Raw genomic sequence first — 19,714 nt, forward strand, 5'->3', positions numbered from 1 at the left:
ACAGAAACTCTCCTTTTAGAACTCCTGCGTGTGGTTTGGAGGAGCCAGTGGGTTGTTTTTTTTTTAAAAAGGCATCTCGATATCAGAATAGAACAGTTTCCTCATTGGGTTTATCTAACTTCCTGGTGCCCTCTAGACCGTTGACGTGCTTGAAATTGACTTCTGCAATCAACAGCTGAATTATCGCCCAATAAATTTCAGGCGTCTCTCCCCAGCTTCTCTGTCGACCTGTGAATTCTCTACCCGAATGAGTCCTTTGCCAATCTCCCATCTGATAGCCGCACACAACTCGTCTACTTTGCAAGTGGAGCCAAGCAAGAGGGGTGGGGGGAAGATGAACTCGGTTTATTTCTTTATTTTTCGGTCTACCCTCAAAGCTTATGAACGCCAGTAGCTTCGCCAACCCCCCACCCCCCTCAAGGACTGGAACTGGTGCAGCCACTTCTGTTGAGAGGCCGCTCCCTCTCCGGAGTAGAGGCAACAGAGTTTATGCTCGGAGCAGTTAAATGGGGACACTGCTGGTTTAAGGCAATCTGATTTTGAAGCTCACCCATCGCTGCTGCTGGTCCAATTTCTATCCCTGGAGATTTACCACCTCCCTTCCTGGATCCTGCGCTCCATCCTGTGCAATGTTATGATGGCGGTCTCACTCCTTCTTTCTCCACCCCCTTTGGACTCGTCCTGTGCCCGTGACTTTACCTCCTGCCTGTTGAGATGGTGACTGCTCCCTCCTACATGACCACCAAGCTCTCGGCTCCACCGGTGTCTCCGAACAGGATCGAAAGCGAGCCGAGGAGGAGCGTGAAAGAGGCTTCAGGGGTTGCGAACCGGATTCTGGCTTTGAGAACGGGATTCCTGCTACACAGAAGGTTCGAGATGCATCTTCTGTGGGCGTTTGTACTCCTCTGTAAGTAGCGGGGTGCATTTGGATGTTTGTGGGAAACATATCAGGAACAATCCTCTCTATGGAGATATGGACACAGTCATTGTCTCTCACACACACTCTCCCTCACACTCTCTCTCACTCTCTCACACACACACGGACACTCACTCTCACACACTCTCTCTATATCACAAATTCTCTCACTCTCTCTCTCATACACACAAGGACAATCTCTCTCACACACACAACCTCTCACACACTCTCTCTCTCACACATTCTCTCTCACACTGTTTAGCACTCTCTCTCTTACACACACAATGACACTCTCTCTCTCACACACATGCTCTCAAACAAGCTCTCTCTCACATTCTCTCTCACACTGTCACACACACAATCACTCTCTCTCACACACGCACTCTCACACAAACATTCACTCTCTCTTACTCTCTCACACACCTTTCTCTCTCACACACAATCTCTTTCACACTCTCTCTCACTCTCTCTCTCATACACACCCAAACACACTCACACACACCCTCACACACACACTACCTCTCACACATGCACTGGCTCAAACACGCGCTCTCTCTCTCTCTCTGTCACACACACTCTCTAAGACTCTCACACATACTCTCTCACACACAGTCTCGCGCACACACAATCTCTCACACACACTCTCACTCAAACATCCTCTAACTCTCAGATCCTCTCTATCACATTACCTCTCTCTCACACACACTCGCTCTCTCACATAAACTATCCCCCATGCACTCTCTCTCACACACACTATCCCTCACGTACCCTCTCTCACATTCTCTCACATCCCCCTCTCTCACAGAACATCTCTCGCTCGCACACACCCTCTTTATCACACACACATTCGCTCACACACGCACTCTATCTCTCACTCACCCTCTCCCTCACGCACCCTCTCCCACGCTCTCTCTATCACACACTCTCTCTCTTTCTCTTTCACAAACGCTCTGATGCACACTCTCTCATTTACACTCTAACAAGCACTCTCACACAGCCTCTCTATCACACACAATTTCTCCCACGCCCCCTCTCACACACACACACTCTATTTCATTCACACAATCTCTCTCACACTCTCCGTCACTCACACACTCACTCTCACACACTCTCTCACACACTCTCTCTCTCATAAACTCCCTCTCTCACACACATACTATCTATTCCTCTCTCACAAATTCCCTCTCACACTCTCGTTCATTCACACACACTCTCTCACACATACAGTCTCTAACGCACAGACTCTCTCTCACACACAGATTCTCTCTCACGCTCTCTCTCTCTCACATACGCCCTCTCTCTGATATGTGAACTCTCTCTCACACACGCGCTGTACCTCACACTCTCATTCTCAGACACACACACACACTCTTTGACACATAAACTCTGTCTCTCACACACACTTTCTCTCCCATACGCCCTCTCTCTCACATGCACACTCCCTGTCACACACACTCTCTCTCGCAGTCTCTCTCCCTTTCTCACACACTTTCTCTCCCACAATTTTTCTCCCACACAAACCGTCACACGCATTATTCTCGCTCCCTCTCACACACACACTCTCACACACACACTTTATCTCTCTCTCTCACCCACAATTACTCTCTCTCACACACTCTCTCTAACACACATTCTCTCCCACACTCTCCCTCTCTCTCTCAAGCACGCGGTCTCTCGCACACACACTCTCTCTCACGCATACTTTCTCTCACATGTTCTCTCACAAACACTATCACACACACACTCTCTCTCTCACATACTCTCTCACACGTTCTCTCACAAACACTCTCTCTCGCACACTCATTTTCGCTCACACACTCTCTCTCCCACACACTCTCTCTCACACAGCCCCTCTCTCACACACTCTCTAACATTCTCTCCCACATTCTCTCTCTCAAGCACTCGATCTCTCGCACACAGACTCTCTCTCTCACAAATACTCTCTCTCTCACACTCATTTTCGCTCACACTCTCTCTCTCTCACACACTCTCTCTCGCAGTCTCTCTCTCTTTCTCACACATTTTCTCTCCGACAATTTTCCTCTCACACAAACCGTCACACGCATTATCTCGCTCTCTCTCTCTCACACACACTCTATCATAGACACACTTTATCTCTCTCTCACACACAAATACTCTCTCTCTCACACACGCTCTCTCACACACACAATCTCTCACACATACTCTCTCACACACAAAATCTCTCACACACCCTCTATCTCACAGAGTCTCTCCATCTCTCACTCTCTCACGCAGTCTCAGTTCCTGTGTGTGAGACTGGGTGAATATTTGAAGAGACAGTTTTGGATTTTCGAGACAATGGTGGGTTATTTAGAAGACTGTGTGGGGGCGGGGGACGAATGCCTGGGAGAGGACATCATGTGCTACTAGGGGACAGTAAAGAGCCATGGCCCGGCTCCTATGGCTTTAGATTTGGAAATCATAGCTTGGGCACATAACACGTCCAATCAGCCCATTGTGCCATTGTTCGCCATTTGAGAATTTTATTCACTTCTGTTCCTATATTATTTCACTGCTGCCCACCCTTAATTGCCCTGGAAAGTAGGTGTTTTCTTTGGCCACAGCAGAGGGGCAGTTAAGAGTCTGCCACGTTGCAATGGGGTCTGAATACACCAGAAGGCCAGGCCAGGTAGGGACGGCAGATTTCCTTCCCTAAAGGGCATTAGTGAACCAGAATTTTTTTAGTGACAATTCGAACTACTCCACCCTCTCCCTTTCGTGCCACTTCCCTGTTCATTCGGTAGAGTCCGATTTTCTAAACCCAGGTTCCCCATTTCTAATGTTCTGATTGAATCTGCCTCTGTCACTATTTCACTTGTTTGGTACCAACTCATCCATGCTCATGTTGTCTCTGCATGTTCTGCCAAGAACCTTAAATGTGTCCCTTTTGGTTACTCACCTCTTCATGCACTGTAAAATTAAAACAAACGGAAGATTTACTCGCTCGAAACCCTTAATGGTTTTGAAAGTAATTAATAAATCCGCCTCCTTTCTGAGACATTGGCATCGCTACTAAACTGCCCAGAACTGAATGGGGTGATGGCGCAAGTTTTAAGAAGGGTTAGCAGGGCATGTATCCTATTGCGCTCCATGTCACTGATGATAAAGCAAAGATATTAAAAGGATTGCGAAGTTTGGCCACAACAGCACAGGCTGGTGATGGAAAAACGAGTTTGGTGTCTGGCCCAGTTGTCTTGAATTGCTTTCCAGTGGAGGTCAGATACCCTCGGCTGATTGTTTTTCCTTATCGACACACATGTCTCTCTAAAATTACATCTGCTTCACACCTTTCAATCTCACCAGCACCATATGTGCTCCTGAAGGCACTCAATGCCCACTAACTATCTATCCATGTGTCTGCATTTCCGTCTCTTTATCTGTCCACTAGATCTCTATCTGTCACTCTATCTATCTATCTATCTATCTATCTATCTATCTATCTATCTATCTATCTATCTATCTATCTATCTATCTATCTATCTATCTATCTATCTATCTATCTATCTATCTATCTATCTATCTATCTATCTATCTATCTATCTATCTATCTATATGTCGAACTAACAATATATCCATCTCCCTATCTCTCTCTCTCGATCACACTGCCAAACTACCTGTCTATCTTTCTCTGCCTCTCTGTCTCTAGTTATATATCTCTCTCTCTATCTATCTCTCTATCACACTGTCACTCTTCCACTCCAGCTGCCTTTATTTCTCTCCATGTCTCTACCTCTCTCCCTATCACTCTATCACTGTAACTCTACCTCTCTATCTATCTGTCTCTCTCTTTCTGTCTCTCTGTCTGCACCGCTCTCTAAATACAGCTATATATATATATATCTATATCATTCTCCCTCTATCTATCTGTCTGTCTCTACCTGTCTCTCTTCCTCTACCTCTTCCTCTCTCTCTCTCTCTCTCTATCGGTGTCTTTGTATCTCCCTTTATCTCTATCTCTCTCTCTCTCTCTGTCTCTGTCGCTCTGACTCTCTATTTGTCTCTTTGTCACTTTCTCTCTATCTCTATCTGTCTCCCTTACTCTATTTCTCTGTCTCTCTCTCTCCATCGGTCCCTTTCTCTCTCTCTCTCTCTCTCTCTCTCCAGCTCCCTCTCTGTCTCCATATGCTTATTTGCCTCCCTTTCTCTCTCTATCAGTCTAATTGTCTCTCTCTATATGTCTCGGTCTGTCTCTCTCTCTCCAACAGTCTCTTTGTCTCTCTCTCTCTCTCTCTGTGTTTCTCTCTGTCTCCCTCTCTCTGTCTCTCTGTCTCTGTGTCTCTCTATCTCTGTATCCCTCTCTCTGTCTCTCTGTCTCACTGTCTCTGTGTCTCTGTCTCTCTCTCTGCCTCTCTCTCTCTCTCTGTCTATCCTGCCAATACTTCCAACACCGATTCCTGGGGCAGGGTGCCAGGGTTTTTCTGGAGGGGGTGGTGGTGTTGGTGCTGGTTGCTTGTTGCTGTTACAGAAATAAACTGCTGTACACTTCCACTCAGTTTGGACTCTGCTTCCCTTTAACCGCTGTCACTTTCCAGTCAGCTCTGCTTCTTCAATGCCAGCAGGCTGCCATTCTTCTGCTGAAATGTCCGCACCTCTGGCTTTTAGCAAATATCTTCTGACGGTCAATGCTTCCTCTGCCGGTCAATACTTCTTCTCATGGTCAATATTTCCTCTGATGGTTAATTGTTACTCTGATGGTTAATGTTTCCTCTGATGGTCAATGCTCCTCCTGACGGTCAATATTTCCTCTGACGGTTAATAGTTCTTCTGACGGTCAATATTTTCTTTGACGGTCAATGCAATGAGCATCACCCACTTCCGGCCATCCCATCTTAGGGCGGATGTAGGGGGTAGGTGGGGTCTGGAGAAGTGCTCAGGAAAGTGGGGGGATTTCAGTTGCAGGTTTGGTTTGGAAAAGTTGGGATTGTTCAGCTTGGGCCATGGGAGGTTGACCCGATAGAGGTGAACACAATTATGACATGTTTAGGTGAGGCAGGGAAAGATAATCAATTGCTGTTAGCCGACCGTAAAAGGGCTCATGGGGCGGGGGTGGGGGGGTGGGGGGAGGCGGGGGTGGGGAGGCGGCGTGCGGGGGTTTGTTGGGGGGGGGGGGGGGGGCGTGGTGGTGCAGATTTAAGGTTTTCAGCAAGATTTGCAGTGCTTGTGGTATGGGTTTGTGTGTTTGTGTGAGGAGGAACTTCTTGACGCAGTGAGTGTTCATGACCAGGAACACGCTGCCCACAATGGCGATGGAGGTGAAAACAGTGAATGATTCCAGAAGGAAATTGTACGGGCATTGGAAGGTAAGATACCTACAGCTCTACGGGGAATGCTACTTGTTTTTACTCACTCACGGGCTGGAGGAGTCGCTGGATAGACCAGCATTTATTGCCCACTCCTAGTTGCCCCTTGAGAAGGTGGGTGTGAGCTGCCTTCATGAGCCGCTGCTGTCCATATGGTGTAGGTTCACCCACGGCACTATTAGGGAGGGAGTTCCAGGATTTTGTCCATGTGGTGTACGGACACCCACAGTGCTGTTAGAGAGGGGCCTCCAGGATTTTGCCCCAGCGACAGTGAAGGAGCAGCCGATATAATTGCAAGTCAGGATGATGAGTGACTTGGAGGGGATATTCCAGGGGGTGATGAACCCATGTGTCTGCTGCCCTATTACTTCTACATGTTAGCGGTCGTGGGTTTGGAGGTGCTGTCTAAGGAGCCTTGGTGAGGCCCTGCAATACACCTTGTACATGGTACACACTGCTGCTACTATGTTCGGTGGTGGAGGGGACTGACTGTATTTTTCTATGTGGAGAGCCAGCAAGGCCTCTATGGGAAGAACAGCCTACTTCTGTAGCGTGAATGGCTCTGTGGCTCAATGACACAAACCACACTGCCCTCTTTAACTCCGTTCATGGCAACACCAAAGAACTACATTGATTAAAACTCTTGACAAAACATCCCACTGGGACCGGGTGACAATCCATTTGGTCCTGGACTAATCTCTGTGACACCCTTCTCCCCCCACCCCGCCCCCCCACCACACCCCCACCCACATCTCAGCAGTGTAAGGTTCAGTGGCCTGTGATTTACAGGTGTAACCTCACCCCGCCCCCCACTCATTGTAAGTCTCAGTGGCCTGTGATTTACCGGTGTGTCTTCATGCACACCCACCACAATATAAGATTGAATGGCCTGTGAATTACAGGTGTATGCTTACACCGCCCACCCCAATGTAAGGTTGAGTGGCCTGTGATTTACAGTTGTATCCTCACGACCCCCATCAATTGTAAGTTTGAGTGGCCTGTGATTTACAGCTATTTACTTAACCCCCACCCCATTTGTAAGGCTGCGTGGCCTGTGATTTACAGCTGTATCCTCAATACCCACCCCCAGTGTAAGTTTGAATGCTCTGTGAATTACAGGTGTATCTTCACCCCCCCACCCCCAGTGTAAGTTTGAGTGGCCAGTGATTTACATGTTTATCCTCACTTCCCCCTCACCCCAGAATTTATAGTGGCTTGCCATTCACAAAGCTCACTCCCATGTGACTCTGTTGTCGCGTGTGAGGAGGATCGATAGATTGTGACTCTATTTTTTATCCCTCTCTCTCAGCACCCAGTCTACAATAAATCAGCTGGATATCTCAGTGCTTTCTCGTGCTTTCATGATGCTTCTCTTTGAAATGATGGTGACCTGCCTCACAATTTACAGTGAGCACTGCTACACCTTTAACCTCCCCTTGAGGTTTATTTTATTCTCACACCCTTCACAATTTCCCTTCCAGTTCTATTGACCATAAAGTTTCATATCTTACTGAGCGGGTGGGGTGGTGGGGGTGGGGGGGGGGGGGGGGGGGGGTGGGCGCGAAATAAAGCTTTAGCGCATAAGCCACAGAGACGTGCCATCTGACCACTCCCAGTACCGCTGATATAGGCCTTCCCAGGCCCCTTTTCGTGTTACTGCTTATCTCTGTCGATGATGCTGCGTTCTGAGTTCGTCTGTTTCCTTTTTATAAAATATTCTCGGCTCGGTTCTCCACTCAATCCTGAAAGTGCATTCTTTTAAATGTAAGATTCATTTCTTCAGTCACCCAGGGAGTTCCCGTCTTGGTTGCTCTCGCTACGTTCTCGTAGCGATCTAACTGGGGCTACATGAGAACTCTCTCCCCTTTGAAGGTCCTTACACTTTGCTGGGAGAGGCGTTGGGGGCATTTGCCGCCGGACTGGCCATCCAGAGATCACAGAGTGATGCTCCTGGGTTCGAGCATCTTCGGCGGGGCCGTCGGTGGAGTTTGAACCGCAACTTAAAAAGGAAAAACCTGAAATAAAAGTCTACGCATGATCGTAGAACCATCAACGATCGCTGGAAACCTTGTCACCCTGACCTGGCCTGGCCTACATGTGGCTCACCAGACTATATGTATAAGTAAATTTAAATAAATACAGCAATAAGTTACTGACCCACCCCATGAAGGAAGAAATTACTTTATTCGTTTGCCTACTGATCCCAATTCCGCTCGGTTTCCCTTTTCGAAACATTGGAATGAACCCAGCATCAATAATTATTTCCACTGTAGCCTTCCAGACAAAAATGTCGTATCTTGGCAGCAGTTATTGCTTTGTGTGAGTGTATGTATCCTTTGCCAGGGCAGGAAAAGTCCATGCAGACTCGATGGGCCGAAGGGCCTCTTCTGCACTCTGTGATTCTATGAACAACCCAGACTAAGAACTTCTGTTGCAGAGACAATCCTCGGACTTCCCAAGGCGCCCAGGCGGTTGCACTTGTGTACTCCCATCGTGCTCCATGGTAGCGTGGATTTGTTCTACATTCCCTCCCCTTGAGGTGCTGTCAAACTCGGCGGTGCTCCGAGGTTAATTCAGCTTCGAGGGTGCCCTTGTACTGCGGGTCGGTGGTGGTGGAGGGGAGGGTGGGGTGGGGGTGGGGTGGGGTGGCGGGTGGAGCTTCTGCACGGAACGCCCCGGCGAAGCGTATAGTCCAGCCAAACATTTCACATCTCCTTCCAAGTTCTCTGTAGCTTTGCGGCTGGCATCCCATGGAACACACATTCCTCTGATTGAAATGGGATATGCATACTTGATCGAAACATGTCAGGTCTTGAGGGGTCTTGACAAGGTCGATGTGCAGAGGATGCTTCTTCTTGTGGGAGAATCTAGAGCTATTGGTCACTGTTTAGAAATAAGGGCTCTCCCAATTAAAAAAGCGATTAAGTGAAATTTATTCTCTCAGAGGGTGGTTAGTCTTTGGAGCTCTCTTCCTGCAGAGGAGTTGGAAGCAGATACTTTGACTATTTTTCAGGCAGAGGTAGTGATATTCTTGGTGAGCAAGGGGGTGATAAGGTATCCTGGGGGAGTGGGGGGGGGTGGGGGGGAGGTGGGTGGGGGTGGGGAGGGGGCTGTGGCGAGAGGTGACATGCAGTTTTCAGGTTACTATCAGATCAGCCACGATCTTATTAAATGGTGGGGCAGGCTCGAGGAGCTGAATGGCCTACTCCTGCTCTTTGTTCCTTTGCTGACATCTCCAGTCTTCAACCTGCAGCCTCCAACGTCTTAGAAACCCAACGTACATTATATAGCTGTTTAGCCTAATATCCCCTTGCCCTAATCTATTAGTTATGCAGATTTTTTCTACGCAATAGCAATCCCTTTAAATAGGTCGCTTAATTTTAGCTCCCCCTTCCTAATCATTGTTTATTTATTTATCTGTTTAATTGTTTATTGTTGCCTATTCAGTTCAATTAAGTAAAACTGCCAAGCTCACCTTCACAGGATTCCAACCCTTACTAAACTCAACCTTTAATATCTCAAAACTGTAAACAGGTAACTTCAGTCCAACATCTCTCGTATCTCTGCGCCCAATCTCCGAGCTTTCCCGAATACCTCACCCATATTTCTACCTGTCAGAGTAACCCGCTCAATAAATTTCCAGCCACGGCAATCAACAAGTCAGGGAGCGCTTACAGGAGATTGACTGTCAACTACCAAGGGAACCCAACCTTTTCAGTATAGGAAAAAGACACCTTAAATCCCCACTGATTTAAAATAAATCACACAAACCCACAGAAAAATACACTTTCTCCACTGCACATCCATTGCAAGCGCTGTATTGCACAAACAAACACAAAAATACACTTTCTCCACTGCACGTCCATTGCGAAGAGTGTATTGAACACGCACAAACACACATTCACACACACAAATAAACTTTATCCACTTCTCATTCATTGCAAGCGGAATATTACACACACACATACAAATACACTTTTTATACTGCACATACATTGCAAGCGGTGTATTGCACAAACACACACACACAAATACACTTTCTCCACTGCACATCCATTGCAAAAAATTTATTGTACACACACATAAACAAATACACTTTCGCTACTGCACATCCATTGCAAGCAGGGTATTGCACACATACACAAATACACTTTCTCCACTGCACATCTATTGCAAGCGGAGTATTGCACACACACACGAATACACTTTCTCCACTGCACATCCATTGCAAAAAGTTTATTGCACACATACACAAATACACTTTCTCCACTGCACATCTATTGCAAGCGGAGTATTGCACATACACACGAATACACTTTCTCCACTGCACATCCATTGCAAAAAGTTTATTGCACACATACACAAATACACTTTCTCCACTGCACATCCATTGCAAGCGGAGTGTTGCACACACACACACAAATACACTTTCTCCACTGCACATCCATTGCAAATAGTTTATTGTACACACATACACATATACACTTTCTCTATTGCACATCCATTGCAAGCAGGGTATTGCACACATACACAAATAGACTTTCTCTGTTTCATATCCATTGCAAGCGGAGTATTGCACACATGCACGCACACAAATATACTTATTCCACTGCACATCCATTGCAAGCAGAGTATTGCCCACACACAGACAAATAGACTTTCTCCACTGCACATCCATTGCAAGTGGAGTATTACTCGCACACGAATACACTTCCTCTACTACACATCCATTGCAAGCGGGTATTTCACACACACACATTAACAAATACACTTTTCAAACTGCACATCCATGCAAGCAGTGTATTACAAACACGCGCACATACACTTTCTCTGCTGCACATCCATTGCAAGCGGTGTATAGCACAAACACTCACACACAGGCACAAATACACATTCTCTACCGCACATCCAGTGCAAGTGGAATATTGCACACACACACACACTCTCCCACACACACACAAATACACTTTTTCCCCCGAACATCCATTGCAAGCAGACTATTGCAAACACACACAAACACACACACAAACACAGAGATACACTTTCTCCACTGCACATCAATCGCAAAAGTGGTATTGCACACGCATACACACAGACACACACACAAACACAGAGATACACTTTCTCCACTGCACATCCATCGCAAGCGGGGAATTGCACACGCATACACACAGACAGAAACATGCACCTTCTCTACTGCACATCGATTGCAAGCGGGTTGTTACACACTCCCAAAAACACAAATACATTTTCTCTCCTGCACATCCATTGTAAGAGGAGTATTCCACACACACACACACGCACACACATACACTTTCTGTACTGCACATCCAGTGCAAGAGGAGTATTGCGCACACACACAGATACACTTTTTCTAATGCATAAACAATTGCATGCGGGTTATTGCGCGCACACTCACACACACACAAATACACGTTACAGCACATCCATTGCAAGCAGAGCATTACACACACAGGTACACTTTCTCTGCTGCACATCCATTAAAAGCGGGGTATTGCACACACTTACACACACACACAAATACATTTTCCCTACTTCCCATCCATTGCTAGCCGGTTATTGCACACACACGCACACAAACACAGACACAAATACACTTTCTCCACTGCAAATCCATTGCAAGCAGAGTATTACACAGACACACAAATACACTTTCCCCGCTGCACATCCATTGCAATCAGAGTATTACACACACACAAATACACTTTCTCCACTGCACATCCATTGCAAGTGGAGTATTGCGCACACACAAGCACACAGATACAAATACACTTTATCTACTGCAAGTCGATTGCAAGTGGAGTATTGCACAAACACACACACACAGAAATACACTTTATCTACTGCACGTCAATTGCAACTGCAGTATTGCGTGCACAGGCACAAAAATACTTTCCCTACTGCACAACCATTGCAAGCGGAGTATTGTGCGCACACACAAACAGACTCATGCACACAAATACAATTTATCCACTGCACATCCAATTCAAGCAGAGTATTGTTAACGAGTGCACTTGAAATAAGCATTCTATTGTATCCCTCTGAAATGAAGGAAATAGATATTCTATACATTATTTTCATCAAACTGAAACTGGAAAATTTGTTTGTTTGGTAATCACGTAATTCCTCTTGAGTAAGCTAAAGAACAGGCTTTTGCATTATGTATAATTTCCAGCTTTTGCATCCTTCATATAATTTCTTCACAATTTCATCTGATCACAAAAATCCAATTAGTCTTGCTCCATTATTTGTAACAATTTGTTGGAATAGTTCAATCTTGTCTTTAAGGCTTAATTTTTGAACAAATTGTCTATGGATAAGTTGGCCTTTAAATCTAAGTTCCTCTCTTTGCCTCCTTCTCTCTCACGCACACACTCACTCACTCACGCACACCTACACTGCTATGACCAATGCAGATGTTAAAGTTGAGATATTTAAAAATCGCAGAGGGGAACTTTAAGTAACGATCATAACCTGTAATTTTAAGTGCTATGTTTGCGATGCAACTCTAAACTCAGCAATCAGACCACCAGTACTCGAGTGGTTTTATGGTAAGCTAAATCAAACATTTTATTAATTTACACAAGTCAAATCTATGCAAATGCAAAAAATTACAACAAACATAACTTGTAACAAATTCTCAAACTAATCTCCATTTAGGCAGCAAAAGTACCAAGGTTTAACCAGACACCAGGCAATGCGTTTTCAACTTACAAATTCAAAATGAGCTTCCTTTCACTTTGGTTCCAGTGGAGCCAGTTGGTGACTTACAGTTGCTTTTGATCTTACATTGCCTCTGCCCTTCACACACAAAAGCGCTGAAGTTATACCTAGCACAGTTCATTGAATGCAAATTCTCATAGTATCAATAGCGTATTCTAACAATAAAAACCCTTGCAAGGTACCAATTTTATTAACAATATAAACATATTGTTGTTCTCTGCTCGCTAGGTGCAAGATTTCAACCCACTTCTAGAATGCTCTATTCAAGAAATGAAAATGCACTCTCTTATATCTCAAAACTAGTACACATCAAAGCTCCCAGACTAGCTTGGGTTTTAAATGAATACATTGTCTCGGTTTTTACAAGTGTGAGGGGAAAAGAGGGTATGTAAATCAGGCAGAAGGACTATGATATAATTAAATAAATTAGCTGAGGAAGGAAGGAGCTTCTAAGTGGTATGGCAGGATTAAAAGTAGATTAATCTCCAGGCCCGGATAAAATTTATCCCTGGCTGTTGAGTGAGGCAAGGGAGGAGATAGCAGGGGCGCTGGCAATAATTTTCAGCACCTCTCAGGCCACAGGAGAGGTGCCAGACGACTGGTGGACAGCCAGTGTGGTACAATGATTCAAGAAGGGAGGAAATTATGGACAAGGGGAATACAGGCCAGTCAGTCTAACCTCAGTGGTGGGGAAACTATTGAACGCAATTCTGAGGGACAGAGTTAATCTACACATGGAGAGGCAGGAATTAATCAAGGACAGTCAGCATGGTTTTGGTAAGGGGAGGTCATGTCTGACAAAATATTTTGAATTTTTCGAAGACGTGAACAGGTTTGAAGAGTGCAATGCATTTGGTGTATTCTACTTGGACTTCAAAATGACTTTTGATTTGGTCCCTCATGGAAGACTGAGAACAAAGTTAAGAGCCCATGGGATCCTAGGCAATTTGGCATTTTTTTACCCAGAATTGGCTGATTGGCAGGAATCTGACTGTGATGGTCGAGGGGCGTCTTTGTGACTGGGTGCCTGTGTCCATTGGGGTTACCACAGGGATCAGTGTTGGGTTTATTGGTTTTTGTGGAATATATAAATGATGTAGATTTGAATGTAGGAGGGTTGATCTGTAAGTTCGCAAATGACACAAAAATTGGTGGGGTGTTAAATAGTGAGGAGGATAGCCTTACATTACAGCAGGATGTACAGAGGCTGGTCAGGTGGGCTGATCAGTGGAAAATAAAATTTAATCCAGATAAGTGTGAGCTGATGCATTTGGACAGGACAAACAAGTCACATGAATTCACGATGAGTGCTAGGACTACTTGGTAGTGATAACTACCAATGACCAGATGTCCCTTGGTGTGCATGTCTACCGGTCCTATAATGTAGTCAGACAGGTAGATAAGGTGTTTAAGAAGGCATATGAGGTACTTGCCTTTATTAGCCGAGGCATAGAATATAAAAGCAGGGAAGTGATGCTGTAACCGTATAAAACGCTGGTTAGGCCACAGCTAGAATATTGCATGCAGTTCTGGAATCGGCATTATAGGAAGGATGTGATTGCACTAGGGAAAGTGCAGGTAGGATTTACCAGGATCCTGGCTGGGGTGGAGAGTTTTAGTTATGAGGATAGATTGGATAAACGGGGGTTATTTTCCCTGGAGTAGAGGAGGTTGAAAGGGGACATGATTGAGGTATATTAAATTATGAGGGGCATAGGTAGGGTAGACAGGAAGGAATATTTCCCCTTGGTTGATGGATCAATAACCAGGGGGCATAGATTTAAGTTAAGGGGCAGAAGGTTTAGAGAGCATGTAAGGAACAATATTTTTCACCCAGTGGGTGTTGGGAATCTATAACTCACTGCCTGAAAAGGTGGTAGATGCAGAAACCCTCATAACATTTTAGAAGAATTAAGACGTGCACTTTCCATACCATGGCATACAAGGCTATAGGCCTAGTACTGGAAATGGGATTAGAATATTTAGGAACCTTGTTTGACCAGCTCAGAGTCGAGTGGCTGAAGGGCCTTGTTCTGTGATGTAGACCTCTGTGACTCAATGACGAGCTGGCTTTAATACAATTAGGACACACCCACATACTGTACCTCTCTTTTAAACGATAAACATTTCCCAATAATATTATATACATTAATAGATTCATGACGCACACACGTGCGCACACAGAAACATACACTCATAAACACACAAGCTGACAGACACATACACAGACAAGCTGACACACACACAAACACACACACATGCACACACATACACAAACAAACTCACACACTCGCCTACAACTACTGTCTCTTTCTTCTCTGTGACAGATATACATTCTCACACACTCACATACACATTTCAGACACTCACATAAAGACACTTTCTCTCTCCCTCTCCCAACTGCGCACATAAACAACCACATGTACGTAAGAGCACTCTCTCTCTCTCACGCACACACACGACCCGCTCTTTTTCACAAACATTCAACACAGACTCACGTACAGACACACACTGTCTCTCTCTCATACACACACACACACGACCCGCTCTTTCGCACAAACATTCAACACACACATACAGACACTTGCTCTCTCCCTCACACACACACAACCAGCTCTTTCTCACAAACATCAACACACACACATACAGACACTCTCTGTCCCTCTCTCTCTCACACGCACACACACCCTCTCCCTCTCTCTCTCATACAAGCACGCCGAATCTCTATTTCTCTCTCTCCCACACACACACAAACACACCTACTCTCTCCCTTTCTCTCTCTCTATCACGCACACACGCACAACGACCCTCTGTTTCTCTCTCTCTCTCCCTCTCTCTCTCCAAAACACACAAACAAACCACAACCAACCCAATGTTGTTGGACTAGAGTACATCTTATAATGGACTCTTTTTTCAGTTAACTCAGCATAAGAGATTAAAGAAACTGCCATCACTGGGAATTGAATTGTCTTATTTGCCATTCAGGATCATTGAATATTTCAGTCGAAAGATCTATTTTAGAACAATGATTTAAGAAAGATTGATGAATAGAGTTTAAGTTAATCTTTTTTTTCCTCTTGCAAACATAAGGTCTCTGCAAATCAATGAACGTTAAATGTTTATATTTCTTGTTCTTTTTCAGTGGCAGTGACGCTACAGGTGACAGCACAAGGTATGTGGAATTGAAAATATGTTGTGTCTCTTTTTCAGCCCATTAAGCAACTACAGAATAGCAGCGATCCACCAGTGTGGACTTTTCTTCAGAGCTCTGTCCAAAGACAGTTCCGCACCACATGAGGGGAAACGAGGGAGGTGACAACTCCACACCAGCTGGAGTGGGGTGACGCAGTGAAGTGAGCGCCCCCCCGCCCCCCGCCCCTCCCGCGGCCTCTCCCCTTCCCAAAGCCCCAAGGAGCCCGAGTTGCTGTGACTACATGGATTTTTCCCTGCACCTTGTAGCCAGGTGCCCTGGAAAGTGATGTTGGAGGCTTCAATATCTTTCCGCCGCTTGGCTAGACTAGGAGATTCTCCCGCTCCATCAGGCCTACCATTAGAAGGTTTCAAAGCCGGACCTAATCCTGACTGGCCATGTTATGAACGCACTGTCTGTGGCCCTCCACTCCTGGAGTCGTGAACCAGTCCACAGCTTTCAGGTCCAGACAGAGGCACCATACCCGCTGTGGTGCAGTGGCATTGCAACTGACCTATGAACTCAGAGATCAGGGTAATGCTCCCAGGGCGCCTAGTCTTCATATCCCAACAACGGCAGCTGGTGAAACTTGAATGCTCAAGGGTGATTATGAAGGGGGGCATCAATGCACGACCTAGTCAGTGATGCCGCCATCCCTTGAGAGACTTGCTTCCCTGTCCAAAAAACAGAGTGTCAGTTACCGCTCTTGCCCCGAAGGACCCCATCTCATCTGACACAATTTTCTTTGTGCTAAATGCAAAGGAGTGGAAATCCACTCCCTCCCGTTCTCTGTGACCAGCTCCCACCCCCTTGAGGGGGTAAAACGAGGGTTGAATCAGACCATACACAACTTCGCTGTTATGTTTGAACTCCAGCAGCAGATCGGCGGCTATTACTACAACCCAAAAACGTCCATTTTACTCTTGTGCCCAGTTCCATTTAAGTTCACGCCTGATGATGTGGGCACCGGCATTTATTGTCCATCCTTAATGCCCCCTCGAAGGGATGAGTGCCTTACTCGGCCAGGAAAAGAGTCAACCACACCACAGAGGGTCTGGAGTCACATTCAGTCCAGACCAGGTCAGGAGGCGTGGTTTCGCCTAAGTGTGTTAGTGAACCAAATGTTTGTTTTAATTAAAACGACAATCAGCAATGGTTTCACGGTCATCATTGTACTTTTAATTCCAGGTTTTTAAAATTGAGTTCAAATTTTACCAATCTGGTCAAAGGCAGGATTAGAACCCAGGTACATGCGGCACTAGCCCAGGGACAATTTCACGAAGCGACAGGCTTATATGTGGAAGAAACGCATCCCCTTAATTGTTAAACTCCCAACCTGGATATTCTCCCTGGGAGTTGCCACATTCTGCCCATCATCTTTGAAACCATTCAAAATGCACGTTTGCTAAGTCAAACCAAGTCGCTTTCACATGCTAACCTGGCGTTTCCTGCACTGCCCTGGCTCTCACTGCCCTGCGCTCGGAATCCCTGCCCTGCCCTGACGCTCCCTGCTCTGGCCTGGCGCTCCCGGACCTACACTGTCGCTCCCTGCCATGCCCTGGGAATCCCTGTCCTGCCCTGGTGTTCCTTGACCTGCCCTGGCTCTCCCTGCTTTGACGTGGTTCCTGGCCAAGCATCACCTCAAATTTGAAAGTTGCATATTTGTTTTCGGACGCCACCATACTTCAAACCCCTGCCTACCTCCGTAAACTCCTCCAGGCCCAGTGCCCTCTGAGGTATATGCACCCCTCTGACTCTGTGCTGGAGATCGACCCCTTTTTAATTACTTGTTTAACTGGTTCTTCAGCCCCGGATTTCCATTCCTGGAACCTTTTAGCCGTTTGTCAACATGTGCCAGAAAGCCCATCTCTTTGAACAGCCTCTTGGTCAACTTCTCCAATTACCCCAGACGCACAACATTCTAAAAAATCGACGCCATCTAAGACAAAGCAGCCCGGCTTGATTGGCACCCGATCCACAAACAATCACTCTGTCCACCTCCGAAGCACAGTAGCAAGCAGTGCCGATCATCTACAAGATGGAGTGCAGCAACTCACCAACACTCCTTCGACAGAACCTTCCAAACGCACGACCACTGCCATCTAGAATGACAAGGGTACCAGACATTTGGGAACACCAACACTTGGAAGTTCCTTTCCATGTCACTCACCATCCTGACTTGGAAATATATCAGCTGTTCCTTCACTGTCGCTGGGTCAAAATCCTGGTAATCCCTCACTAACAGCACTGTGGATGTACCAACACTACTCGTACAATTTCCTGTAACACACTCCCTAACAGTACTGTGGGTGTAGCTACAGCACACGCACAAAATCTTGGAACTCCCTCCCTAACAGCACTGCGGGTGTACACACACCACACTGTCAAAATCCTGGAACTCCCTCCCTAATAGCACAGGAGGTGTATGTACACCACATGGAGAAAATATTGGATCTCCCCCTCGAACAGCGCTGTATGTGTACGTACACCACATGGAAACAATCCTGGAACTCCCTCCCTAAGAGCGCCATGGGTGTACCAACAGCACATGGAGAAAATCCTGGACCCCACTCCATGACAGTGCCATGTGTGTAATTATGCCACAGGGGTAAAATACAGGAACTCCCTCCCTACCAACACTGTGGCTGAACCTGCACGCAATGGACAAAATATTGGATCTCCCTCTCAAACAGCACTGTGGGTGTACCTACACCACAGGGAGTGCAGCGGTTCCAGAAGGCAGCTCACCACCATCTTCTCAAGGGTCTATTAGGGATGGGCAATAAATGTTGGTCCCTGCCGGCGACGCCCACACCCCGTGAAAGAGCAAATAAAAAGATGCTGTGGTATAAAATTTGTTTTTGTTCAATGACCCTGTGAACAGCTTTGGGGCATTTTATGAAGTGAAAAGGGGCTATCCAAAGGCACGTTTTTGTTGCTGCTGCGGATGATCACTCATTTCCCATCCCGAGTCCAGCCAGTCCAGTGGTGGCGGGCGCTTCTCAATGGCACCATCGGGCTTGCCGCTGCACCAGTTCTGCTTTATCTAGTGCTGAACAGATGGTGTAGGAGGGAAGGTTTCCGATATCTGGATCAGTGGGATCTCTACCTGGGCAGGTGGGACCTGTACAAGAAGGACGGGTTGCATCTAAACTGGAGGGGCACCAATATCCTGGCTGCGAGGTTTGCTACTGTCACTCGGGAGTATTTATACTACTATGGCCGTGGGTTGGGAAAAAGAGCAATAGGTCAGCAGGCGAAATAAATGACTGGCTGGGAAGAGTGAATATGGCCAGTAGGACTAAGAGAAGGGCAGGCAGGGAGGAATTACTGAACACAGTGGGTCTGGGGGTCTGAAATGCACTTGTTTCAATGCGAGAAGTATAACAGGCAAGGCAGATGAGCTTAGAGCTTGGATTAGTACTTGGGACTATGATGTTATTGCTACTACAGAGACATGGTTGAAGGATAGACAGGATTGGCAGATAAACGTTCCAGGTTTTAGGTGTTTCAGGCAGGATAGAGAGGGATGTAGAAGAGGTG

General features: G+C 46.3%; 1 long non-coding RNA gene across 1 annotated transcript; it reads left to right on the forward strand.

The window, feature by feature from the left end:
- Positions 1-471: 471 nt before the first annotated feature.
- On the forward strand, positions 472-19,021 carry LOC144672824 (uncharacterized). The gene is made up of 3 exons (XR_013574185.1): positions 472-907; positions 16,124-16,153; positions 17,979-19,021. It is a non-coding gene; the product is annotated as an uncharacterized LOC144672824 (long non-coding RNA).
- Positions 19,022-19,714: the final 693 nt, after the last annotated feature.

The sequence above is a fragment of the Cetorhinus maximus genome, unplaced genomic scaffold (genome assembly GCF_964194155.1).
Source record: "Cetorhinus maximus unplaced genomic scaffold, sCetMax3.hap1.1 HAP1_SCAFFOLD_57, whole genome shotgun sequence".
Classification (NCBI taxonomy): domain Eukaryota; kingdom Metazoa; phylum Chordata; class Chondrichthyes; order Lamniformes; family Cetorhinidae; genus Cetorhinus; species Cetorhinus maximus.